General features: G+C 43.0%; 1 protein-coding gene across 1 annotated transcript in view; it reads left to right on the top strand.

The window, feature by feature from the left end:
• Positions 1-24,963, top strand: part of LOC128658024 (zinc finger protein 585B-like) — a 192,202-nt gene that overhangs the window by 72,771 nt on the left and 94,468 nt on the right. The window lies entirely within an intron of this gene.

Below are 24,963 nucleotides of genomic sequence, written 5' to 3'. Positions count from 1 at the left end.
AGAAACCAATTCCTGTCTAGTCTATGCACTTCATATTTCAGCGGTGAACAACTAGGAGACAGACTTTCTCAGTCGTCAAACTCTAGGGGAGTGGTCTCTTCACCAGGATGTATTCAATCAGATTTTGGATTGTTGGGGTCTCCCAAAGATATATCTGATGGCCTTTCATTTGAACAACAAACTTCCCATATCCTTTGCGAGGTCCAGGGATCCTCAGACCGAGATAGTGGATTCTCTAGTAGTTACTTGAACTTGCTTATCTGATTCCTCCTCTGGTACTTCTTCACAGAGTAATTTCCAAGTAAATCCTGGAGAAGTCGTTGGTAATCCTAATTGCCCCAGCATGGCCTCACAGAATTTGGTATGCAGATCTGGTTTATATGTCCAGCTGTACTACTTATCCTCTGCGGTCAGACTTTCTGTCTCAAGGTCTGTTTCCATCCAGATCTCAAGTCTCTGAATTTGATGGCATGGATATTTAACGTTTTGTCCTTAGATATAGGAGTTTCTCTGATTCTGTGACTGAAACCTTGATTCAGGCTTGTAAGCCTGTAACAAGGAGAATCTATCACAATGCCTGGAAAACCTTTATTTCTTGGGGCATATATCTTGGTTTTTCCTGGCATTCTTTCAGAATTCCCAGGATTTTGCATTTCTTACAGTATGATCTGTATAAGGATCTATCTGCCAGTTTCCTGAAGGGGCAGATTTCTGCTCTTTCAGTTTAGTTCCACAGAAAGATTTCTAAGCTTCCTGATATTCATAGTTTTGTTCAGGCTGTTGTCCATATTAAACCTGTAATTAAGCCAATTTCTTCTCCATGGAATCTTAACTTTGTTTTAAGGGTTTTGCAGGCTCCTCCTTTTGAACCTATGCATAAGATGGATATTTAACTTCTATTTTGGAAAGTGTTATTTATTTTAGCTATTCCTTCTGCTTGAAGAGTTACTGAGAAATCTGCTCTTTCTTGTGATCCTCCTTTTCTGATTTTTCATTGGGATAAGGCTGTTTTACAGACCTCAGGCCAGCCTCCACTGCAGCGGATTACTGCTCTTTATACTAGGTCAGTTGCCACTTCTTGGGCCGTCAAGCTTTAGTTGACCAGATTTGCAAGGCAGCTACTTAATCTTCTTTGCATACTTTTACAAAATTCTACCATTTTTAATGTTTTTGCTTCTTCTGAAGCAACCTCAGTTCAACATTTTGTCTGTTTGATTTATTTTAATTGCATTCAAAAATAATTTTTATTTGGGTTGTGGATTTAATTTCCCAGTGAAAAAAATGTGTTTTTCCCTTTATGTTATTACTCGTGTACTCCACAGCTTTGGTGTTATTTCCCAGGAGTAATGTATAGTGGACTCTCACCGCCTGTATGAAAGAAAACAAAATTTATGCTTACCTGGTAAATTTATTAATGTATGGTGGTGAGATTCCAGAAGACCCCACCCTTGTTTTTTTGGGTTAATTTTTTCCTTGCACTTATATTTTCCCTACTCCTTTTTATGGCTCTTATTTCTTTTTCTTACCTCACTTTGCTTGACTATACAGTAGACTGAGGTCTTTGTGAGGTGGGAGAGATTTTATAGGGTTCTTGGGGTTTGAGAATCTTTGCCTCCTAAGAAAAGTAATTCCCAGGAGTAATGGATCGTAGACTCTCACCACAATTAAATTAATTAATTTATCAGGTAAGCATAAATTATCTTTCTTTCATGTAATTAGCAAGAGTCCATGAGCTAGTGACGTATGGGATATACATTCCTACCAGGAGGGGCAAAGTTTCCCAAACCTCAAAATGCCTATAAATACACCCCTCACCACACCCACATATCAGTTTTTACAAACTTTGCCTCCTATGGAGGTGGTGAAGTAAGTTTGTGCTAGATTCTACGTTGATATGCGCTCCGCAGCAGGTTGGAGCCCGGTTTTCCTCTCAGCGTGCAGTGAATGTCAGAGGGATGTGAGGAGAGTATTGCCTATTTGAATGCAATGATCTCCTTCTACGGGGTCTATTTCATAGGTTCTCTGTTATCGGTCGTAGAGATTCATCTCTTACCTCCCTTTTCAGATCGACGATATACTCTTATATATACCATTACCTCTGCTGATTTTCGTTTCAGTACTGGTTTGGCTTTCTACAAACATGTAGATGAGTGTCCTGGGGTAAGTAAGTCTTATTTTCTGTGACACTCTAAGCTATGGTTGGGCACTTTTTTATAAAGTTCTAAATATATGTATTCAAACATTTATTTGCCTTGACTCAGGATGTTCAACATTCCTTATTTTCAGACAGTCAGTTTCATATTTGAGATTATGCTTTTGAATCAATCATTTTTTCTTACCTTAAAAATTTGACTTTTTTCCCTGTGGGCTGTTAGGCTCGCGGGGGCTGAAAATGCTTCATTTTATTGCGTCATTCTTGGCGCTGACTTTTTTGGCGCAAAAAATCTTTTCTGTTTCCGGCGTCATACGTGTCGCCGGAAGTTGCGTCATTTTTTGACGTTCTTTTGCGCCAAAAATGTCGGCGTTCCGGATGTGGCGTCATTTTTGGCGCCAAAAGCATTTAGGCGCCAAATAATGTGGGCGTCTTATTTGGCGCTAAAAAAATATGGGCGTCGCTTTTGTCTCCACATAATTTAAGTCTCATTTTTCATTGCTTCTGGTTGCTAGAAGCTTGTTCCTTGGCATTTTTTTTCCCATTCCTGAAACTGTCATTTAAGGAATTTGATCAATTTTGCTTTATATGTTGTTTTTTCTCTCTTACATATTGCAAGATGTCTCACGTTGCATCCGAGTCAGAAGATACTTCAGGAAAATCGCTGTCTGGTGCTGGAACTACCAATGCTAAGTGTATCTGCTGTAAACTTTTGGTAGCTGTTCCTCCAGCTGTTGTTTGTACTAATTGTCATGACAAACTTGTTAATGCAGATAATATTTCCTTTAGTAATGTACCATTACCTGTTGCAGTTCCATCAACATCTAATGTTCAGAGTGTTCCTGATAACATAAGAGATTTTGTTTCTGAATCCATTAAGAAGGCTATGTCTGTTATTCCTCCTTCTAGTAAACATAAAAAATCTTTTAAAACTTCTCTTTATACAGATGAATTTTTAAATGAACATCATCATTCTGATTCTAATGACTCTTCTGGTTCAGAGGATTCTGTCTCAGAGGTTGATGCTGATAAATCTTCATATTTATTTAAAATGGAATTTATTCGTTCTTTGCTTAAAGAAGTACTAATTGCTTTAGAAATTGAGGATTCTGGTCCTCTTGATACTAAATCTAAACGTTTAGATAAGGTCTTTAAATCTCCTGTGGTTATTCCAGAAGTTTTTCCTGTTCCTGGTGCTATTTCTGAAGTAATTTCCAGAGAATGGAATAATTTGGGTAATTCATTTTCTCCTTCTAAACGTTTTAAGCAATTATATCCTGTGCCATCTGATAGATTAGAATTTTGGGACAAAATCCCTAAAGTTGATGGGGCTATTTCTACCCTTGCTAAACGTACTACTATTCCTACGTCAGATGGTACTTCGTTTAAGGATCCTTTAGATAGGAAAATTGAATCATTTCTAAGAAAAGCTTATCTGTGTTCAGGTAATCTTCTTAGACCTGCTATATCATTGGCTGATGTTGCTGCAGCTTCAACTTTTTGGTTGGAAACTTTAGCGCAACAAGTAACAGATCATGATTCTCATAATATTATTATTCTTCTGCAACATGCTAATAATTTTATCTGTGATGCCATTTTTGATATTATCAGAGTTGATGTCAGGTTTATGTCTCTAGCTATTTTAGCTAGAAGAGCTTTATGGCTTAAAACTTGGAATGCTGATATGTCTTCTAAATCGACTCTACTTTCCATTTCCTTCCAGGGTAACAAATTATTTGGTTCTCAGTTGGATTCTATTATCTCAACTGTTACTGGTGGGAAAGGAACTTTTTTACCACAGGATAAAAAATCTAAGGGTAAAAACAGGGCTAATAATCGTTTTCGTTCCTTTCGTTTCAACAAAGAACAAAAGCCTGATCCTTCTTCCTCAGGAGCAGTTTCAGTTTGGAAACCATCTCCAGTCTGGAATAAATCCAAGCCTTCTAGAAAAGCAAAGCCAGCTTCTAAGTCCACATGAAGGTGCGGCCCTCATTCCAGCTCAGCTGGTAGGGGCAGGTTATGTTTTTTCAAAGAAATTTGGATCAATTCTGTTCACAATCTTTGGATTCAGAACATTGTTTCAGAAGGGTACAGAATTGGTTTCAAGATAAGACCTCCTGCAAAGAGATTTTTTCTTTCCCGTGTCCGTGAAAGCTCAAGCATTTCTGAAATGTGTTTCAGATCTAGAGTTGGCTGGAGTAATTATACCAGTTCCAGTTCTGGAACAGGGGCTGGGGTTTTATTCGAATCTCTTCATTGTACCCAAAGAAGGAGAATTCCTTCAGACCAGTTCTGGATCTAAAAATATTGAATCGTTATGTAAGGATACCAACATTCAAAATGGTAACTGTAAGGACTATCTTGCCTTTTGTTCAGCAAGGGCATTATATGTCCACGATAGATTTACAGGATGCATATCTACATATTCCGATTCATCCAGATCACTATCAGTTCCTGAGATTCTCTTTCCTGGACAAGCATTACCAGTTTGTGGCTCTGCCGTTTGGCCTAGCTACAGCCCCAAGAATTTTTACAAAGGTTCTTGGTGCCCTTCTGTCTGTAATCAGAGAACAGGGTATTGTGGTATTTCCTTATTTGGACAATATCTTGGTACTTGCTCAGTCTTTACATTTAGCGGAATCTCATACGAATCGACTTGTGTTGTTTCTTCAAGATCATGGTTGGAGGATCAATTCACTAAAAAGTTCATTGATTCCTCAGACAAGGGTAACCTTTCTGGGTTTCCAGATAGATTCAGTGTCCATGACTCTGTCTTTGACAGACAAGAGACGTCTAAAATTGATTTCAGCTTGTCGAAACCTTCAGTCACAATCATTCCCTTCGGTAGCCTTATGCATGGAAATTCTAGGTCTTATGACTGCTGCATCGGACGCGATCCCCTTTGCTCGTTTTCACATGCGACCTCTTCAGCTCTGTATGCTGAATCAATGGTGCAGGGATTACACAAAGATATCTCAATTAATATCTTTAAAACCGATTATACGACACTCTCTGACGTGGTGGACAGATCACCATCGTTTAATTCAGGGGGCTTCTTTTGTTCTTCCGACCTGGACTGTAATTTCAACAGATGCAAGTCTGACAGGTTGGGGAGCTGTGTGGGGATCTCTGACGGCACAAGGAGTTTGGGAATCTCAGGAGGTGAGATTACCGATCAATATTTTGGAACTCCATGCAATTTTCAGAGCTCTTCAGTCTTGGCCTCTTCTGAAGAGAGAATCGTTCATTTGTTTTCAGACAGACAATGTCACAACTGTGGCATACATCAATCATCAAGGAGGGACTCACAGTCCTCTGGCTATGAAAGAAGTATCTCGAATTCTAGTTTGGGCGGAATCCAGCTCCTGTCTAATCTCTGCGGTTCATATCTCAGGTATATACAATTGGGAAGCGGATTATCTCAGTCGCCAAACGTTGCATCCGGGCGAATGGTCTCTTCACCCAGAGGTATTTCTTCAGATTGTTCAAATGTGGGAACTTCCAGAAATAGATCTAATGGCGTCTCATCTAAACAAGAAACTTCCCAGGTATCTGTCCAGATCCCGGGATCCTCAGGCGGAGGCAGTGGATGCATTATCACTTCCTTGGAAGTATCATCCTGCCTATATCTTTCCGCCTCTAGTTCTTCTTCCAAGAGTAATCTCCAAGATTCTGAAGGAATGCTTGTTTGTTCTGCTGGTAGCTCCGGCATGGCCTCACAGGTTTTGGTATGCAGATCTTGTCCGGATGGCCTCTTGCCAACCGTGGACTCTTCCGTTAAGACCAGACCTTCTGTCGCAAGGTCCTTTCTCCTGTTAAGTGTAGTCAGTCCACGGGTCATCATTACTTCTGGGATATTAACTCCTCCCCAACAGGAAGTGCAAGAGGATCACCCAAGCAGAGCTGCCATATAGCTCCTCCCCTCTACGTCACACCCAGTCATTCTCTTGCACCCAACTAATAGATAGGATGTGTGAGAGGACTGTGGTGATTATACTTAGTTTTTATATCTTCAATCAAAAGTTTGTTATTTTAAAACAGCACCGGAGTGTGTTGTTCCTTCTCAGGTAGAATTTGAAGAAGAATCTACCTGAGTTTTTGGATGATTTTAGCCGGCGTAGCTAAGATTCATTTTGCTGTTCTCGGCCATTCTGAGGAGTGAGGTAAACTTCAGATCAGGGGACAGCGGGCAGGTTCACCTGCAAAGAGGTATGTTGCAGTATATTATTTTCTGAGGAATGGAATTTACTGAGAAAATACTGCCAATACCGATATAATGTAAGTTCAGCCTTAAATGCAGTAGTAGCAACTGGTATCAGGCTGTTTATGTATATATGTGTACACTTCAGTATTCTGGGGAATGGCACTTCTCTGGGTAATACTATATGCATATAATTTTTAGCCTAACTTGCAGTGGGAACGTCTAGCAACAGGCTGTTTAATGACATTTCATGTTATTTGATTTTAAACGTTTTTGCTGGCATGCTAAATTGTTTAATTATCTGAGGTACTGGGTGAAAAATGTTTTTGGGCACTGTTTTTTCCACTTGGCTGTCGTTTATTTAATTTAAGACAGTTTACTGAACTTCCCTCACTGCTGTGGGTGAGGGGGAGGGGCCTATTTTGGCGCTTTTGCTACGCATCAAAAATTCAGTCAAAAGTCTGTTTCTCTTCCTGCATGATCCGGATCGTCTCTACAGAGCTCAAGGGTCTTCAAAAATTATTTTGAGGGAGGTAATCACTCACAGCAGACCTGTGAGATTGTGCTTTGACTGTGATAAAAAACGATTATATTTTGTACATTTTTTTCTGCTATTAAGGGTTAGTTATCCATTACTAATGGGGGCAATCCTTTGCTAAATTTATGCCTTTACCGGGAAAAATCTGGTTTTTATAATTTTTCCGGTTCCTTATTATTAAACTGTCATTATTTTTTTCTGTGCTTCTTAAAGGCACAGTGCGTTTTCCATATTACTTGTAATTTGAGTGAAAAGTATTTCCAAGCTTGCTAGTTTAATTGCTAGTTTGTTAAACATGTCTGACTCAGAGGAATATCTCTGTGCTATATGTGCAAAAGCCAAGGTGGAGCCCAATAGAAATTTATGTACTAATTGCATTGATGCTACTTTGAATAAGAGTCATTCTGTACAAATTGAACATCATTCACCAAACAACGAGGGGGAAGTTATGCCGACTAACTTGCCTCACGTGTCAGTACCTGCATCTCCCGCTCGGGAGGTGCGTGATATTGTAACGTCGAGTACTTCAGGGCGGCCATTACAAATCACACTACAGGACATGGCTAATGTTATGACTGAAGTTTTGTCTAAATTACCAGAACTTAGAGGTAAGCGAGATCACTCTGGGGTGAGAACAGAGTGCGCTGATAATATTAGGGCCATGTCAGATACTGCGTCACAATTTGCAGAACATGAGGACGGAGAGCTTCATTCTGCGGGTGACGGATCTGATCCAAATAAACTGGATTCAGACATTTCAAATTTTAAGTTTAAGCTGGAAAACCTCCGTGTATTACTAGGGGAGGTCTTAGCGGCTCTGAATGATTGTAACACAGTTGCAATACCAGAGAAAATGTGTAGGTTGGATAAATATTTTGCGGTACCGTCGAGTACTGACGTTTTTCCAATACCTAAGAGACTTACTGAAATTGTTACTAAGGAGTGGGATAGACCCGGTGTGCCTTTCTCACCCCCTCCTATATTCAGAAAGATGTTTCCAATAGACGCCACCACACGGGACTTATGGCAAACGGTCCCTAAGGTGGAGGGAGCAGTTTCTACTTTAGCTAAGCGTACCACTATCCCGGTGGAGGATAGCTGCGCCTTTTCAGATCCAATGGATAAAAAGTTAGAGGGTTACCTTAAGAAAATGTTTGTTCAACAAGGTTTTATATTGCAACCCCTTGCATGCATTGCGCCTGTCACGGCTGCAGCAGCATTTTGGTTTGAGTCTCTGGAAGAGACCCTTGAATCAGCTCCATTAGATGAGATTACACACAAGCTTAAAACCCTTAAGCTAGCTAATTCATTTATTTCTGATGCCGTAGTACACTTAACTAAACTTACGGCTAAGAATTCCGGATTCGCCATTCAGGCACGCAGAGCGCTGTGGCTAAAATCCTGGTCAGCTGATGTTACTTCTAAATCTAAATTACTTAGCATACCTTTCAAAGGGCAGACCTTATTCGGGCCCGGTTTGAAGGAAATTATCGCTGACATTACAGGAGGTAAAGGCCATGCCCTGCCTCAAGACAGAGCCAAACCTAGGGCTAGACAGTCTAATTTTCGTGCCTTTCGTAACTTCAAGGCAGGAGCAGCATCAACTTCCTCTGCACCAAAACAGGAAGGAGCTGTTGCTCGCTACAGACAAAGCTGGAAACCTAACTGTTACAGAAGCATTAGTTATTTTGTTGTGAAGAAACTTATTTCCCAGCAGCAATGCCTGAACCAGCCAAGCCAGCGCCTAAGAAGGGCTCCAAGAAAACTGTAATAAGTATCATTTCATAAAGGGTTAACTCTGTTCAGTTTTGAGAAAACTATTTTCTGAGGCAGGTTTCCTAGCATATTGTGTACTGTAATTAAGTTTGTGATAAGCATTCACTGCTAGGTGATAAGAAGGACTCAATTGTTTTCTTGTGTGTACTTGTTATCTGCGGTGGCTTGTCCAAGGGCTTTGTCTAAATGTGTGATGGGGGATTTTATGCTTCCCCCCCTGGGAGTGCCCTGTGTGCATGTAACCTAAATAAAAAAGCAGGCTGGGCATCCCAGTCCTCAGTTCTTGGTTGTCCCTCAATCGCAGCGTTGACTCGTTTTTGTGGGCAGAAGGGTATCCTAGCTGTACTACAGCTAAGGGGGATTATTCTACATTTGCGAGACTCATATAGAATACTATGGAAAGCAGTTTCTCCCCTCTTCAGCAATAGGAATCCAGGCTACTAAGCGGTCCATCTCTCAGCGAGACTAAGGGTAACCGTAACGTTTGGCGGCAGCGGTGGGATTTTTCCTGGATTTCCTAGGAGAGGTACAGAACGGATGGAGAGCGCTTACGAAAAATTGAAGCGTACAACCCTAAAGGATTTACTTGAAAGCAGAGGGGGGTACGCCAGCAACCGGCCGAGGAGAGAGCTGATCGCAGAATTGACCGAACTGGATCAGAGCTTCACAATGGCGGAAACACCGACCACGATTAGTGACGAAAAAACCAGGATTGTTCGGGAGAGGCTCTCACTGTACGGGCCGAACCCCTCCATGGAATTGGTACAGCAGTTGATGGCGGAAGCGGACAAGGATATACGAGAGACTCGAGCCCACGAACTCAACCTAGCGAACGCACACCGCAATGCTGAAGCCCCGCAGGTAATCATCCCTGTCGAAAATGCTGGGAGGCCCAAGATACCCTATGCAGCATTTCGACCCTTCCTAGAGAGCGAGACAGGGATTGATGAATATTTGGCGGACTTCGAAAGGCAATGTGCCCTGCACCAGATTCCCAACAGGGAGTGGCCCACGATATTGTCTGGGAAACTATCCGGGCGAGCCCTGGAAGCCTTTCGTACTCTGGGTGCTGAGGAAGTGACACAGTATGAGCTAGTTAAGGAGACACTGTTGCGACGGTACGCAGTAACTCCGGACGCGTATCGCCGACAGTTTCGGGGCACGAAAAAGAAGCCTAACGATACCCATATGGAATGGGCGCACCGAATGCGGAGAGCGGCAAATCACTGGATGAGCGGAAGTAAAGCGGTGACTGGTGAGGAAATTTTACAATTGTTTCTCTTAGAACATTTTTATAATGGCATGGAACAGCAAGGGAAGGAATGGCTGCGAGACAGGCGACCTTCTACCTTAGAAGAAGCAGCCAAATTGGCCGATGAACATTATGACTCCCGTCTTCACGAACCCAGAGAGGTTTACCGTGCACCCCCTCGTGCTGAATTCCGAGCCCCGGTGCCCGCAGGGCCCGCCCGACACTCAGGACCACCCAATAACAGCTCTGAACGTCCCAGACCGACTTGCCACCGATGCAAGCAACCAGGGCATTTCATGGCTAGCTGCCCCCTTAATACGCACCAGACACCCAGGAATTACAATTACCCCTCTGGGGCATATCGTCCGGCCCGGACCCTCTGTGTTAACCAAGAGGCCCCTATGGAGGAATATTTGGGGCCGCTTCACGAGGCGGACCCTGTATATGCTGCCTCAGATAACCGCCAGCACCATCGGCAGAAGGTATGGCTCGAGGGGCGATCTACCGAGGGATTGAGAGACACAGGGGCTACTATCACGCTGGTACAGAGTCATTTGGTGCCGGAGCACAAGCGATCTGGACAGACTGTGGCCGTTAGAGTGGCGGGGGGGGATGTGTACAAAATTCCAACAGCTAAAGTGCATCTTGATTGGGGAGCGGGAAAGGGGGCTGTGAACGTGGGCATAATGGATAATTTACCTGCCGAAGTACTACTGGGCAATGATTTGGGCCCCATGACTTCTGCCTATGCTCCAGTATGCAACAACGAGGCGGACCCAGTGACTACACGGGCCCAAGCCCGGACGGAGCGAGAACTCTCACCAGTGCGGGAGACACAGGTAAGACCTATCCCGACCTTGCCTGACATGTTAGGCCCCATACCCTGGGACACCCCAGATGCTTTCGAGACAGAGTCTAAGACTGACCCGACCTTACAAAAGTACCGGGAACGAGCAGAGACCGGAGGGGGCGGGGCAGATAATGAAACATTCTTATGGGAAAAAGGGAAACTATACCGCTGGACAGAGAAAAGGGGACAGCGTAGGCGACAGCTGGTAGTGCCCCACAAATACCGTCAAGAAATCCTCAAGATAGGCCACGACATCCCCTTAGCAGGCCACCTAGCTGTAACCCGTACCCTACACCGCATTACTCACACGTTCTTTTGGCCAGGGGTACACGCTGACGTTAGAACTTACTGTAACACCTGCGATGTGTGTCAACGAGTAGGAAGGCGAGGCGATCACCCTAAAGCCCATCTAGTAAATATGCCCATTGTAGAGGAACCCTTCAGCCGGGTTGCTATTGACCTAGTGGGACCACTGGCTACCCCTAGTCCCTCCGGTAAGCGCTACATTCTTACCGTAGTGGACTACGCTACCAGGTACCCAGAGGCTGTCGCCCTATCCAACATACAAGCGGATACGGTAGCGAATGCACTAGTACAGGTGTTCTCCCGGGTAGGATTTCCAAAAGAAATCCTATCCGACCGAGGCACCCAATTTACGGCTGAATTGACCCAACAACTCTGGCAGGTTTGCAAAATTAAGTCCCTCCTGAGCTCTCCATACCACCCCCAGACGAACGGGCTGTGTGAGAGGTTCAATGGGACCCTCAAGCAAATGCTCAAGACGTTCACTCAGGAATACCGAGACTGGGAACGCTTCCTGCCGCACCTCCTTTTTGCTTATCGGGAGGTGCCCCAGGAAACGACAGGGTTCTCTCCCTTCGAGTTGCTCTACGGAAGAAAGGTACGGGGACCCCTAAACCTGATCCGGGAGCACTGGGAGGGAGAGATGGAGACTGACGGTGTCCCCATTGTGCCATACGTGCTGGAACTCAGGGACCGAATGGAGCAATTAGCCAAATCCGTGCGGGCTAATCTCCAGTCGGCCCAGAGAAGACAGAAAGTATGGTACGATCGGGGGGCCCGAAAGAGAATCTTTACCATAGGACAAAAGGTGTTAGTACTTAAGCCGGTGAAGACAGACAAATTGCAGGCGTCCTGGCAGGGCCCCTACCAGATCGTAGAGAAAAGGGGAGACACCACTTATGTGATAGCTAGCTGCCACGACAACAATCTTAGAAAGACATTCCATGTAAACATGCTCAAGGAATATTTTGAGCGACCAGAGAACGTGACGGCCGTATGTTGTTCCCCTCAGGAAGGCCCCGACAGTCTACCCATTCCAGACCTATTAGAAAAGAGTCTCCCCACAGGTATAGTGGCTCAGGTTCAGATAGGAGACCGACTTAGCCCCACTGAAAGGGAGCAGCTCAACCAACTCCTACAGTCCAAACACCTCACCTTCTCCCCAAAGCCAGGGTACACTACTTTAACCACCCACCAGGTAGATACTCCGGGACAAGCTCCCTTGCGCCAGGCTCCGTACCGAATCCCCGAAGCAGTTAGGATAGGAATGAAGAAGGAGATCGATGAGATGCTCCAACTCAGGGTAATTGAGCCCTCCGATAGTCCCTGGGCCTCCCCAGTTGTCTTGGTGCCCAAGAAAGATGGGACCACCCGGTTCTGCGTAGACTATCGGAGGCTCAATGAAAAGACCGTGACGGACGCTTACCCTATGCCCAGGGTAGACGAGCTACTCGATCGTATAGCCAGGGGAAATTACCTGACCACTATTGACCTCTGCAAAGGTTACTGGCAGATTCCCCTGGCCCCGGAGGCTATCCCCAAGTCGGCATTCGTCACCCCATTCGGCTTATATCAGTTTAGGGTAATGCCGTTTGGGATGAAGAATGCCCCAGCTACATTCCAGCGCTTGGTGGATAGGCTCCTGGATGGCTTCCAGAGTTTTGCTTGCGCCTACCTGGACGACATAGCGATCCACAGTGAGTCATGGGAGGACCACTTAGCTCACATAGGAATGGTTCTGGATCAGATCCGGGCTGCTGGCCTGACTCTGAAGCCAGAAAAATGCCACTTTGGGATGGCCGAGGTACAGTACCTGGGTCACCGGGTGGGGTGTGGAAAGCAGCGACCAGAGCCGGCCAAGATAGAAGCTGTCGCCAATTGGCCCACCCCCATCACTAAGACTCAGGTCCTAGCCTTCCTGGGCACGGCAGGGTACTATAGACGGTTCGTACCAGACTACAGCACACTTGCCAAACCCCTGACTGACTTGACCAAGAAGAACTTACCTCGACAGGTCCTGTGGTCTCCCCACTGTGAAACGGCTTTCCAGGCTCTCAAAAATGCTCTAATTAACGCTCCTGTCTTGGCGGCTCCAGCCCTTAACAAACGTTTTATCGTCCATACAGATGCTTCCATGTTCGGGCTGGGAGCCGTCCTCAGCCAAGTAGGCGAAGATGGAGGGGAGCATCCAGTTGCCTACATCAGCCGGAAGCTCCTGCCCCGCGAAGTCAGCTATGCAGCGGTCGAAAAGGAGTGTTTGGCTTTGGTGTGGGCATTAAAGAAATTGACTCCCTATTTATATGGGCAGGAGTTCACTCTGGTCACCGACCATAACCCGTTGGTGTGGCTGAACCGGGTCTCTGGAGATAATGGCAGGCTATTACGTTGGAGTTTATCGTTGCAACCCTTCAATTTCACCATTACTTACAGACCTGGGAAACAGAATGGCAACGCCGACGGGTTGTCCAGACAAACCGACCTCAGCCCCGCATAACCAGCAGTCTGGACAGCCTTAGTCTGCCCCGAAAAGGGGTCAGACCGTGTCTGCCAGAGTGTTCCACAGAAAGGGAGCACTGTTACAGAAGCATTAGTTATTTTGTTGTGAAGAAACTTATTTCCCAGCAGCAATGCCTGAACCAGCCAAGCCAGCGCCTAAGAAGGGCTCCAAGAAAACTGTAATAAGTATCATTTCATAAAGGGTTAACTCTGTTCAGTTTTGAGAAAACTATTTTCTGAGGCAGGTTTCCTAGCATATTGTGTACTGTAATTAAGTTTGTGATAAGCATTCACTGCTAGGTGATAAGAAGGACTCAATTGTTTTCTTGTGTGTACTTGTTATCTGCGGTGGCTTGTCCAAGGGCTTTGTCTAAATGTGTGATGGGGGATTTTATGCTTCCCCCCCTGGGAGTGCCCTGTGTGCATGTAACCTAAATAAAAAAGCAGGCTGGGCATCCCAGTCCTCAGTTCTTGGTTGTCCCTCAATCGCAGCGTTGACTCGTTTTTGTGGGCAGAAGGGTATCCTAGCTGTACTACAGCTAAGGGGGATTATTCTACATTTGCGAGACTCATATAGAATACTATGGAAAGCAGTTTCTCCCCTCTTCAGCAATAGGAATCCAGGCTACTAAGCGGTCCATCTCTCAGCGAGACTAAGGGTAACCGTAACACTAACCAGTCCTGGAACAAGGGCAAGCAGGCCAGAAAACCTGCTGCTGCCCCTAAGACAGCATGAAGTGAGGGCCCCCGATCCGGGAACGGATCTAGTGGGGGGCAGACTCTCTCTCTTCGCCCAGGCTTGGGCAAGAGATGTCCAGGATCCCTGGGCGTTAGAGATCATATCTCAGGGATATCTTCTGGACTTCAAAGCCTCTCCCCCAAAAGGGAGATTTCATCTTTCAAGGTTGTCAACAAACCAGATAAAGAAAGAGGCATTTCTACGCTGTGTACAAGATCTTTTACTAATGGGAGTGATCCATCCGGTTCCGCGGTCGGAACACGGACAAGGGTTTTACTCAAATCTGTTTGTGGTTCCCAAGAAAGAAGGAACCTTCAGACCAATCTTGGATTTAAAGATCCTAAACAAATTCCTAAGAGTTCCATCGTTCAAAATGGAAACTATTCGGACAATCTTACCCATGATCCAAAAGGGTCAGTACATGACCACAGTGGATTTAAAGGATGCCTACCTTCATATACCGATTCACAAAGATCATTACCGGTATCTAAGGTTTGCCTTCCTAGACAGGCATTACCAGTTTGTAGCTCTTCCATTCGGGTTGGCTACGGCTCCAAGAATCTTCACAAAGGTTCTGGGCTCTCTTCTGGCGGTGCTAAGACCGCGAGGAATTTCGGTGGCTCCGTACCTAGACGACATTCTGATACAAGCGTCAAGCTTTCAAACTGCCAGGTCTCATACAGAGTTAGTACTGGCATTTCTAAGGTCGCATGGGTGGAAGGTGAACGAAGAGAAGAGTTCTCTCTTACCACTCACATGGGTTCCCTTCTTGGGGACTCTTATAGATTCTGTAGAAATGAAGATTTACCTGACAGAAGACAGGTTAACAAAGCTTCAAAATGCTTGCCGTGTCCTTCATTCCATTCAACACCCGTCAGTGGCTCAATGCATGGAGGTAATCGGCTTAATGGTAGCGGCAATGGACATAGTACCCTTTGCACGCCTACATCTCAGACCGCTGCAATTGTGCATGCTAAGTCAGTGGAATGGGGATTACTCAGATTTGTCCCCTACTCTGAATCTGGATCAAGAGACCAGAAATTCTCTTCTATGGTGGCTTTCTCGGCCACATCTGTCCAGGGGGATGCCATTCAGCAGACCAGATTGGACAATTGTAACAACAGACGCCAGCCTACTAGGTTGGGGCGCTGTCTGGAATTCCCTGAAGGCTCAGGGATCATGGACTCAGGAGGAGAGTCTCCTTCCAATAAACATTCTGGAATTGAGAGCAGTTCTCAATGCCCTTCTGGCTTGGCCTCAGTTAACAACTCGGGGGTTCATCAGGTTTCAGTCGGACAACATCACGACTGTAGCTTACATCAACCATCAAGGAGGGACAAGAAGCTCCCTAGCGATGATGGAAGTATCAAAGATAATTCGCTGGGCAGAGTCTCACTCTTGCCACCTGTCAGCGATCCACATTCCTGGAGTGGAGAACTGGGAGGCGGATTTCCTAAGTCGTCAGACTTTTCATCCGGGGGAGTGGGAACTTCATCTGGAGATCTTTGCCCAAATACTTCGACTTTGGGGCAAACCAGAGATAGATCTGATGGCGTCTCGCCAGAACGCCAAGCTTCCTTGTTACGGGTCCAGGTCCAGGGACCCGGGAGCAGTCCTGGTAGATGCTTTGACAGCACCTTGGACCTTCGGGATGGCTTATGTGTTTCCACCCTTCCCGATGCTTCCTCGATTGATTGCCAGGATCAAACAGGAGAGAGCATCGGTGATTCTGATAGCGCCTGCGTGGCCACGCAGGACCTGGTATGCAGATCTAGTGGACATGTCATCCTGTCCACCTTGGTCTCTGCCTCTGAGACAGGACCTTCTAATTCAGGGTCCTTTCAAACATCAAAATCTAATTTCTCTGAAGCTGACTGCTTGGAAATTGAACGCTTGATTTTATCAAAGCGTGGTTTTTCGGAGTCAGTTATTGATACCTTAATACAGGCTAGGAAGCCTGTTACCAGAAAGATTTACCATAAAATATGGCGTAAATACTTACATTGGTGCAAATCCAAGAGTTACTCATGGAGTAAGGTTAGGATTCCTAGGATATTGTCTTTTCTACAAGAAGGTTTAGAAAAGGGTTTATCTGCTAGTTCCTTAAAGGGACAGATCTCAGCTCTGTCCATTCTTTTACACAAGCGTCTGTCAGAAGTTCCAGACGTTCAGGCTTTTTGCCAGGCTTTGGCCAGGATTAAGCCTGTGTTTAAAACTGTTGCTCCACCATGGAGCTTAAATTTAGTTCTTAACGTTTTACAGGGTGTTCCGTTTGAACTCCTTCATTCCATTGATATCAAGCTGTTATCTTGGAAAGTTCTGTTTTTGATGGCTATTTCCTCGGCTCGTAGAGTCTCTGAGTTATCAGCCTTACATTGTGATTCTCCTTATCTGATTTTTCATTCAGATAAGGTAGTTCTACGTACTAAACCTGGGTTTTTGCCTAAGGTTGTCACTAACAAGAATATCAATCAAGAGATTGTTGTGCCATCATTGTGTCCTAACCCTTCTTCAAAGAAGGAACGACTTCTGCACAATCTAGATGTAGTCCGTGCCCTGAAATTTTATTTGCAGGCAACTAAAGATTTTCGCCAAACTTCTTCCCTGTTTGTCGTTTATTCTGGACAGAGGAGAGGTCAAAAAGCTTCTGCTACCTCTCTCTCTTTTTGGCTTCGTAGCATAATACGTTTAGCCTATGAGACTGCTGGACAGCAGCCTCCTGAAAGAATTACAGCTCATTCCACTAGAGCTGTGGCTTCCACTTGGGCCTTTAAGAACGAGGCCTCTGTTGAACAGATTTGCAAGGCTGCAACTTGGTCTTCTCTTCATACTTTTTCCAAATTTTACAAATTTGACACTTTTGCTTCTTCGGAGGCTGTTTTTGGGAGAAAGGTTCTTCAGGCAGTGGTCCCTTCCGTATAAGATCCTGCCTGTCCCTCCCGTCATCCGTGTACTTTAGCTTTGGTATTGGTATCCCAGAAGTAATGATGACCCGTGGACTGACTACACTTAACAGGAGAAAACATAATTTATGCTTACCTGATAAATTCCTTTCTCCTGTAGTGTAGTCAGTCCACGGCCCGCCCTGTTTTTATGGCAGGTCTAAATTTTTAAATTATACTCCAGTCACCACTGCACCCTATAGTTTCTCCTTTCTCGTTTGGTTCTCGGTCGAATGACTGGGTGTGACGTAGAGGGGAGGAGCTATATGGCAGCTCTGCTTGGGTGATCCTCTTGCACTTCCTGTTGGGGAGGAGTTAATATCCCAGAAGTAATGATGACCCGTGGACTGACTACACTACAGGAGAAAGGAATTTATCAGGTAAGCATAAATTATGTTTTTTTCCATCAGGATCTCAAATCCTTAAATTTAAAGGTATGGAGATTGAACGCTTGATTCTTGGTCAAAGAGGTTTCTCTGACTCTGTGATTAATACTATGTTATAGGCTCGTAAATCTGTATCTAGAGAGATATATTATAGAGTCTGGAAGATTTATATTTCTTGGTGTCTTTCTCATCATTTTTCTTGGCATTCTTTTAGAATTCCGAGAATTTTACAGTTTCTTCAGGATGGTTTAGATAAAGGTTTGTCTGCAAGTTCCTTGAAAGGACAAATCTCTGCTCTTTCTGTTCTTTTTCACAGAAAGATTGCTAATCTTCCTGATATTCATTGTTTTGTACAAGCTTTGGTTCGTATAAAACCTGTCATTAAGTCAATTTCTCCTCCTTGGAGTTTGAATTTGGTTCTGGGGGCTCTACAAGCTCCTCCTTTTGAACCCATGCATTCATTGGACATTAAATTACTTTCTTGGAAAGTTTTGTTCCTTTTGGCGATCTCTTCTGCCAGAAGAGTCTCTGAATTATCTGCTCTTTCTTGTGAGTCTCCTTTTCTGATTTTTCATCAGGATAAGGCGGTGTTGCGAACTTCTTTTGAATTTTTACCTAAGGTTGTGAATTCCAACAACATTAGTAGAGAAATTGTGGTTCCTTCATTATGTCCTAATCCTAAGAATTCTAAGGAGAAATTGTTGCATTCTTTGGATGTTGTTAGAGCTTTGAAATATTATGTTGAAGCTACTAAGTCTTTTCGAAAGACTTCTAGTCTATTTGTTATCTTTTCCGGTTCTAGAAAAGGCCAGAAAGCTTCTGCCATTTCTTTGGCATCTTGGTTGAAATCTTTAATTCATCATGCCTATGTTGAGTCGGGTAAAACTCCGCCTCAAAGGATTACAGCTCATTCTACTAGGTCAGTTTCTACTTCCCGGGCGTTTAGGAATGAAGCTTCGGTTGATCAGATTTGCAAAGCAGCAACTTGGTCCTCTTTGCATACTTTTACTAAATTCTACCATTTTGATGTGTTTTCTTCTTCTGAAGCAGTTTTTGGTAGAAAAGTACTTCAGGCAGCGGTTTCAGTTTGAATCTTCTGCTTATGTTTTTCATTAAACTTTATTTTGGGTGTGGATTATTTTCAGCAGGAATTGGCTGTCTTTATTTTATCCCTCCCTCTCTAGTGACTCTTGCGTGGAAAGATCCACATCTTGGGTAGTCATTATCCCATACGTCACTAGCTCATGGACTCTTGCTAATTACATGAAAGAAAACATAATTTATGTAAGAACTTACCTGATAAATTCATTTCTTTCATATTAGCAAGAGTCCATGAGGCCCACCCTTTTTGTGGTGGTTATGATTTTTTTGTATAAAGCACAATTATTCCAATTCCTTATTTTATATGCTTTCGCACTTTTTTCTTATCACCCCACTTCTTGGCTATTCGTTAAACTGATTTGTGGGTGTGGTGAGGGGTGTATTTATAGGCATTTTGAGGTTTGGGAAACTTTGCCCCTCCTGGTAGGAATGTATATCCCATACGTCACTAGCTCATGGACTCTTGCTAATATGAAAGAAATGAATTTATCAGGTAAGTTCTTACATAAATTATGTTTTTTATGTTCTGAATGCAAGAACTGTTTTACTGAGAAATTAAAGGGATATGAAAGACAGAAATTTTCTTTTGTGATTCAGACAGCACAAACCATTTTAAAAAAGTTTTCAATTTACTTCTATTATCAAATTTGCTTTGTTCCTATGATATTTTGTGTTGAAGGGATACCTAGGTATGGTAGGAAATAGTGCTGCTATCTAGTGCTATTGCAAATGGATAACATTTTTGCAAAATTGCTGTCATATAGTGCTCCAGAAATGGGCCGTCTCCTAAGCATATATCTTTGTGTTTCAACAAAAGATACCAAGAGAACAAAGAAAAATTGATAATAGACGTAAATTAGAAAGTTGTTTAAAATCACATTCTCTATCTGAATCATGAAATAACATTTTGGGGTTTCATATCCCTTTAACTCTAAATTAGATTAGGTGTAATTGTTTTTATTTTTGATAATTTCGTTATTTTTTTGTAATCTTAGTGTTTTTCATTTTTTGTGATTTTAGTGTTAATTATTTTTGGTAAACTTAGAATTTTTTTAAATTTTTCGTAGGATTTGTTTTTTTTTAGTTGTAATTTTGATTTTTTTTAAATATTTTTTTCCGTAGTGTTGGGTTTTTTTAAATTTGTAATTTAGATTTTTTAATTGGTAGTATTATTTTATTCTATTAGAATAGTAAGGTTAGGTTAATTTATAGTTTAATGGTAGGTTTATTTATTTTTATTTTTTTTCATCAAATAATTTTTATTATTTTCAAAGCAAGATCAAACTGAAAATCACATATAACAAGTGTACAAGAGTGTAACGTCAAGCGTACAGACAGTGCTCACATAGTCATTAGCATTTACATTAGGGTCATATAACATAGTATAATATCAATTTAAAGCATTTTACTCCTAGTTTTGTTGGGTCAAGTGGAGAAATATGAAACATATTATGTCAAAGCACATATATCAGACACAATTGGCTGCATCAACATTTTTAGGGTTTATCTTTGTTTGTTTTCAGGGTCTAGGTGGTCTGCTGTTCCCATATAAAAATTATATCTACAATAGCATCCTGTTTCCTTTTATATGTATAATATATTTTTTCCAATTCCAGCACATGACTCACTTCCTTTACCCACATAGTGTATGAGGGGACAGCAGTTTTTTTCCAAAACCTAGGGATCAAGCGCCTAGCGCAGCTGAGCATACATTGCAGTAGTTTCTTTCTATATACACAAGTAATTTTAGGGATATCACTCAGCAGTACCAGACTTGGTGTGAGTACTACAGGTCTACCCAACACCCTGTCAATGTGTTTATTTATGCTGTCCCAATAAGGACGGAGGTAGGGACAGGACCACCAAATGTGTGAGAGAGTACCCACTTCCCCACAGTGTCTCCAACACAGTGAGGAGGAGTTAGGAAAAATGCTACGTAAGCGGTGGGGGGTCAGATACCACCTCGAAAGAAGTTTGTAGTTTGTTTCAACCATTGCCATTGATAGGGAGGATTTTTTGGTCTCTAAAAAAATTCGCTGCCACTGGATGTCTGTGATTACTATGTTTAATTCTTTTTCCCATTTTATGATGTATGTGGGTTTTTTACTAGGGAAAGTTCCTCTGAGAAGTTTGTATATAATGGACACATGGGATTTAGCGACTGAGGTAGTTGTGCACAGTGTTTCAAAGGGGGTAAGAGGTCTGACGAGATTAGCCTTATGGACACTATATGTATAGCATGTCTAATTTGTAGGTATGGGAACCATAGGTGGAAAGGAGCACCTAGAAGTTGATGGATGTCAGCTTGGGATCTAATGAGTCCATTTTGGAGTATCATGTGTGTTGGTATGTTAGTAGATTTACCGTCTAGACGTGGTAAGGGAAAGGTGTGTGCTTGTAGCAATAAGGGGTTATTGAGCACAGGGGATAGAGGGGAAATGGGAGTCGAAATCTGATTTTCTTCAGTTAGGGTTTTATCCCATATTTTAAGGGTAGAAGCTATATAGTAGTTTCCCCAGATTTCTGTTGGTCTATTTCTGTGTGGGATCCAGCACTGGTCGCCCAGATTTAGGCCACCCACCAGAGATGTTTCTATCTGTATCCAGGGTTTCTCTAGGGGGGAATGTTTCCATGCAACTATGCGAGCCATATGTGCAGCTTTATAATAATACATCAGATTTGGGGATCCCAAACCTCCATCTTCTCTCTTTAAAAACAGGGTGTTCCTGGCCACCCTGGCTCTTTTATGATCCCATATGAATAAGTCGAACATTTTTTGTTGTTTTATTAGGTGCTGAGTGGGGAGATCTAGTGGGAGGACCTGGAACAGATATAGATATTTAGGAAGGATGTTCATTTTTATTGTATTAATACGTCCAGTCCAAGAAAGGTGGCCCTGTTTACTCCAAAGCTCTAGGGATTTGTTAGTTTCTATTTGGAGAGGTATATAATTAAGATTAAACAATTCCGTGTGATTAGAAGATATGTCTATCCCTAGGTATCTAATTTTGCTAGTTATCTGGAAGGAGGTATTATTTGTTATATACTGTACCTCGTCCTCTGCAAGATGTAAGGGTAATATCATTGATTTTTCCATATTGATAGAGAAATTGGAAACCAATTTATAACTTTCTAGTTCTCTGAGTATGGTGGGGATGGATGAAAGTGGAGAGCTTATTGTAAATATAATGTCATCAGCATATAAAAGACATTTTTGACATATCTCTCCAAAAGTGACTCCGTGAACAAGGGGATTACTTCTAATTCGCGCCGCTAATGCCTCCACCGCCAGAGCGAATAGGAGAGGTGATAGGGGGCATCCCTGACGTGTGCCATTGTTTATGTGGATTTTTTGTGAGAGTGTATTGTTTGCGTTAACGCGCGCTGAAGGGCCAGAATAGAGTACTTTAATGCGAGCAATTAATTTTTGCGAGAATCCAAACCTCGACAGGATGGACCAGAGAAAATCCCAGTCCACCCTGTCGAAGGCCTTCTCCGCATCTGTGGATAGCAAGATCAGGGGCAATTTGGTAGATGAAGCGGTAAGCAAAGTGTGCAGAACCCGAATGGTATTATCTTTGGCCTCCCTGCGTGGAATAAATCCCACTTGGTCAGTGTGCACCAAAGAGGGTAAATATTTATTAATTCTCGTGGCAATTAGTTTAGCATATAATTTAATATCAATGTTTATTAAGGAGATAGGGCGGTAATTGGCTACCTTATCAGCTGGTTTATTTGGCTTAGGGATAACAGAAATAGTGGCTTCTAGGAGGTTTGGGGTTAGCTGGCCTTCTTCATCTAATGATTGGTACATGCTCAACAAGTGGGGGCCTAATAGGGTTTTAAACAGATGATAGAATTTAGGCGTAAAACTGTCAGGTCCCAGGGCTTTCCCCAGGGGGAGGCTTTTAATTGCCAGCATAAGTTCCTGAATAGTGAATCTATCATCCAACGCCTCGCAGTCTTCCTGAAGTAATGTTGGAAGCTGGATATTAGATAAGTAGCTATTAATCTTAGTTAGTTTAGTTTCCATGTCAAGGGAGGGGAGGTTATATAATGAGGAGTAGTATTGTGCAAATTGGTTGACAATGTCAGTGTTCGTGGTGAATGTGGTACCATCCGGGCCTGTAATTTTATCAATAAAGGTTTTGTAGCGTTTCTTTTTCAGGGATCTAGCAAGGAGGCGCCCAGTTTTATTACTTTCAACAAAGAATTTTGATTCGGAGGCTATGGCTCTCATATGTGCATTTTTAATTAAATATTGGTGAAGTTCTTCTCTGGCCTGTTGGGATTTCTGTAGGAGAAGGTGAGATTGAGGGTTCTGTTTTAGGTCATTTTCACACTTGTTAAAGTTGGATGTTAATGAATTAAGTTGGCTCTCTCTTTGCTTACGTTGTCTATGCGTGTGCCCCATTATTACCCCCCTTATATAGCATTTATATGCTTCCCAATTATTGGTTGCGGATGTGGCTGAGGGGGTATTAAAAGTAAAGAACTCAGTCGTCTTTTCTTCTATGTCAGTTATGATCAATGGGTCTAAGAAAATCTGGTCACTTAGTCTCCAGTGTTGCTGAAATTGTGGCTTAGCTGACCATAAAAAATTGGTGCACACCATACTATGATCAGACCAGGCAGTGTGAAAAAGTCTAGAGTCACATAGTGAGGGTAGTGTTCGTTGTTCGCATAATATATAATCTAGGCGTGTGTATGAGCGTTGTGGATTAGAGAAGAATGTAAAGTCTTTTGTAGTTGGGTGTGTCACTCTCCAGGTGTCAAACATGGGTATATTACGTATGGCCTGCCAGTTAGCTTTTATCTGCGAGTTTTGCATATAGGAGCGGCCTGTGGAGGTGTCTAGTGTGGGGCAGATTGGGAAGTTAAAGTCTCCGCCTAGGAAAACTGGGCCTTTCGAGATATCCAAAATATGATTAATGACCTTGCGGAAAAATGAAGATCTGGGACGGATAGGTGCATATATGTTTGCCAGTGTAATGGGTCTACCATAGTAAAGACCTGTCAGAACTAAAATCCGTCCTTCTGCGTCAGTGTATTTGTCTAGTAGAGTGAATGAGGTACCCTTCCTAAAAGAGATACATACTCCATTATGTTTTGTCGGTCCAGAACTTAGAAAGTGCTGATCATAATATAACTGCGAAAGTCTGGGCTCATTGGTCTTTTTGAAGTGAGTCTCTTGTGTCATGATAATGTCCACTTTTTTTCTGTAGAAATCATGAAATGCTATGGAGTGTTTTTGAGGGGACAGGAAGCCCTTAACATTTTGTGTGGCTAACCGAAATTGACTAGGCTGGCTTTGTTCAGGCATTTGACCCTTAGCGTTAGCGTCTAAACTTATGGAGGTGTGCTTTTGTTTTCAAAAATAAATATGTGGAAAACCAACCCTGTTATAATGTATACTCTGATAAATACTTCACTGTCTAGTACACTTGAATGTCTAAACTGTTTTAACAAAATGAAAACTTGTAACAGATACTCTTTTAACTGTAAAGGGAAAAGAAGGGAGGGAGGAAAGAAAGAAAAAAGAATGGAAAGAAGGGGGATAGGTTAGTGGGAAGGAGATAGGTTGTAGAAACAATTAAGGAATAAAGTAGAAGGACTGAGTAGGGGGATGAGTACAGCATGACGGAACTCCCCCGACAGACCGAGGGTAGGAGACAAAAAACCAATAACATTAACATAAACCAATGCCCTGTTAGAGGGCGCATCTAAGTATATTACACACATCTTAACATGTTACTAACGATGTCACATAGGTATAGAAGAACAATTTTAGTGTAACAGTCTGAGGTAATTAAGCTCACAGACAGACAAGATGAGAATTAGCTCATTATTTAGTCATTCAACAGTGTCCCGTTTTTGTATCTTACTACTTATACTCACGACCTCAAGGTATTCGTAGTTAGTCCAGGTCAAAGCTGGTCATGTCCTCCGTGGAGGGGACACAATCAGACAGATCTTCTGTATGTAACCCTCCAAACAAACAAGAAAAGAGTGAGGGATAGCACAAACATAATTTCCATAACTGGTGCTCGATTGCACAACTGTGATCCAGTGCTAGCCTGAATCATAAGTTCCAGATGAGTCTTTCTTCCATCGAGGCTCCGGCCTCTGATCAGGTTCAAGATTTTTCCCGTATTGCTGATAGGACTTCGAAGTAAGGGTAGGTTCGCTCAGGTATTGTCCACTGAGGTGGAGGGATCTGGGCATAT

This window comes from Bombina bombina, chromosome 4 (assembly GCF_027579735.1).
Source record: "Bombina bombina isolate aBomBom1 chromosome 4, aBomBom1.pri, whole genome shotgun sequence".
NCBI classification, from domain to species: Eukaryota; Metazoa; Chordata; class Amphibia; order Anura; family Bombinatoridae; genus Bombina; species Bombina bombina.
This window is presented reverse-complemented; position numbering and strand designations above follow the sequence as displayed.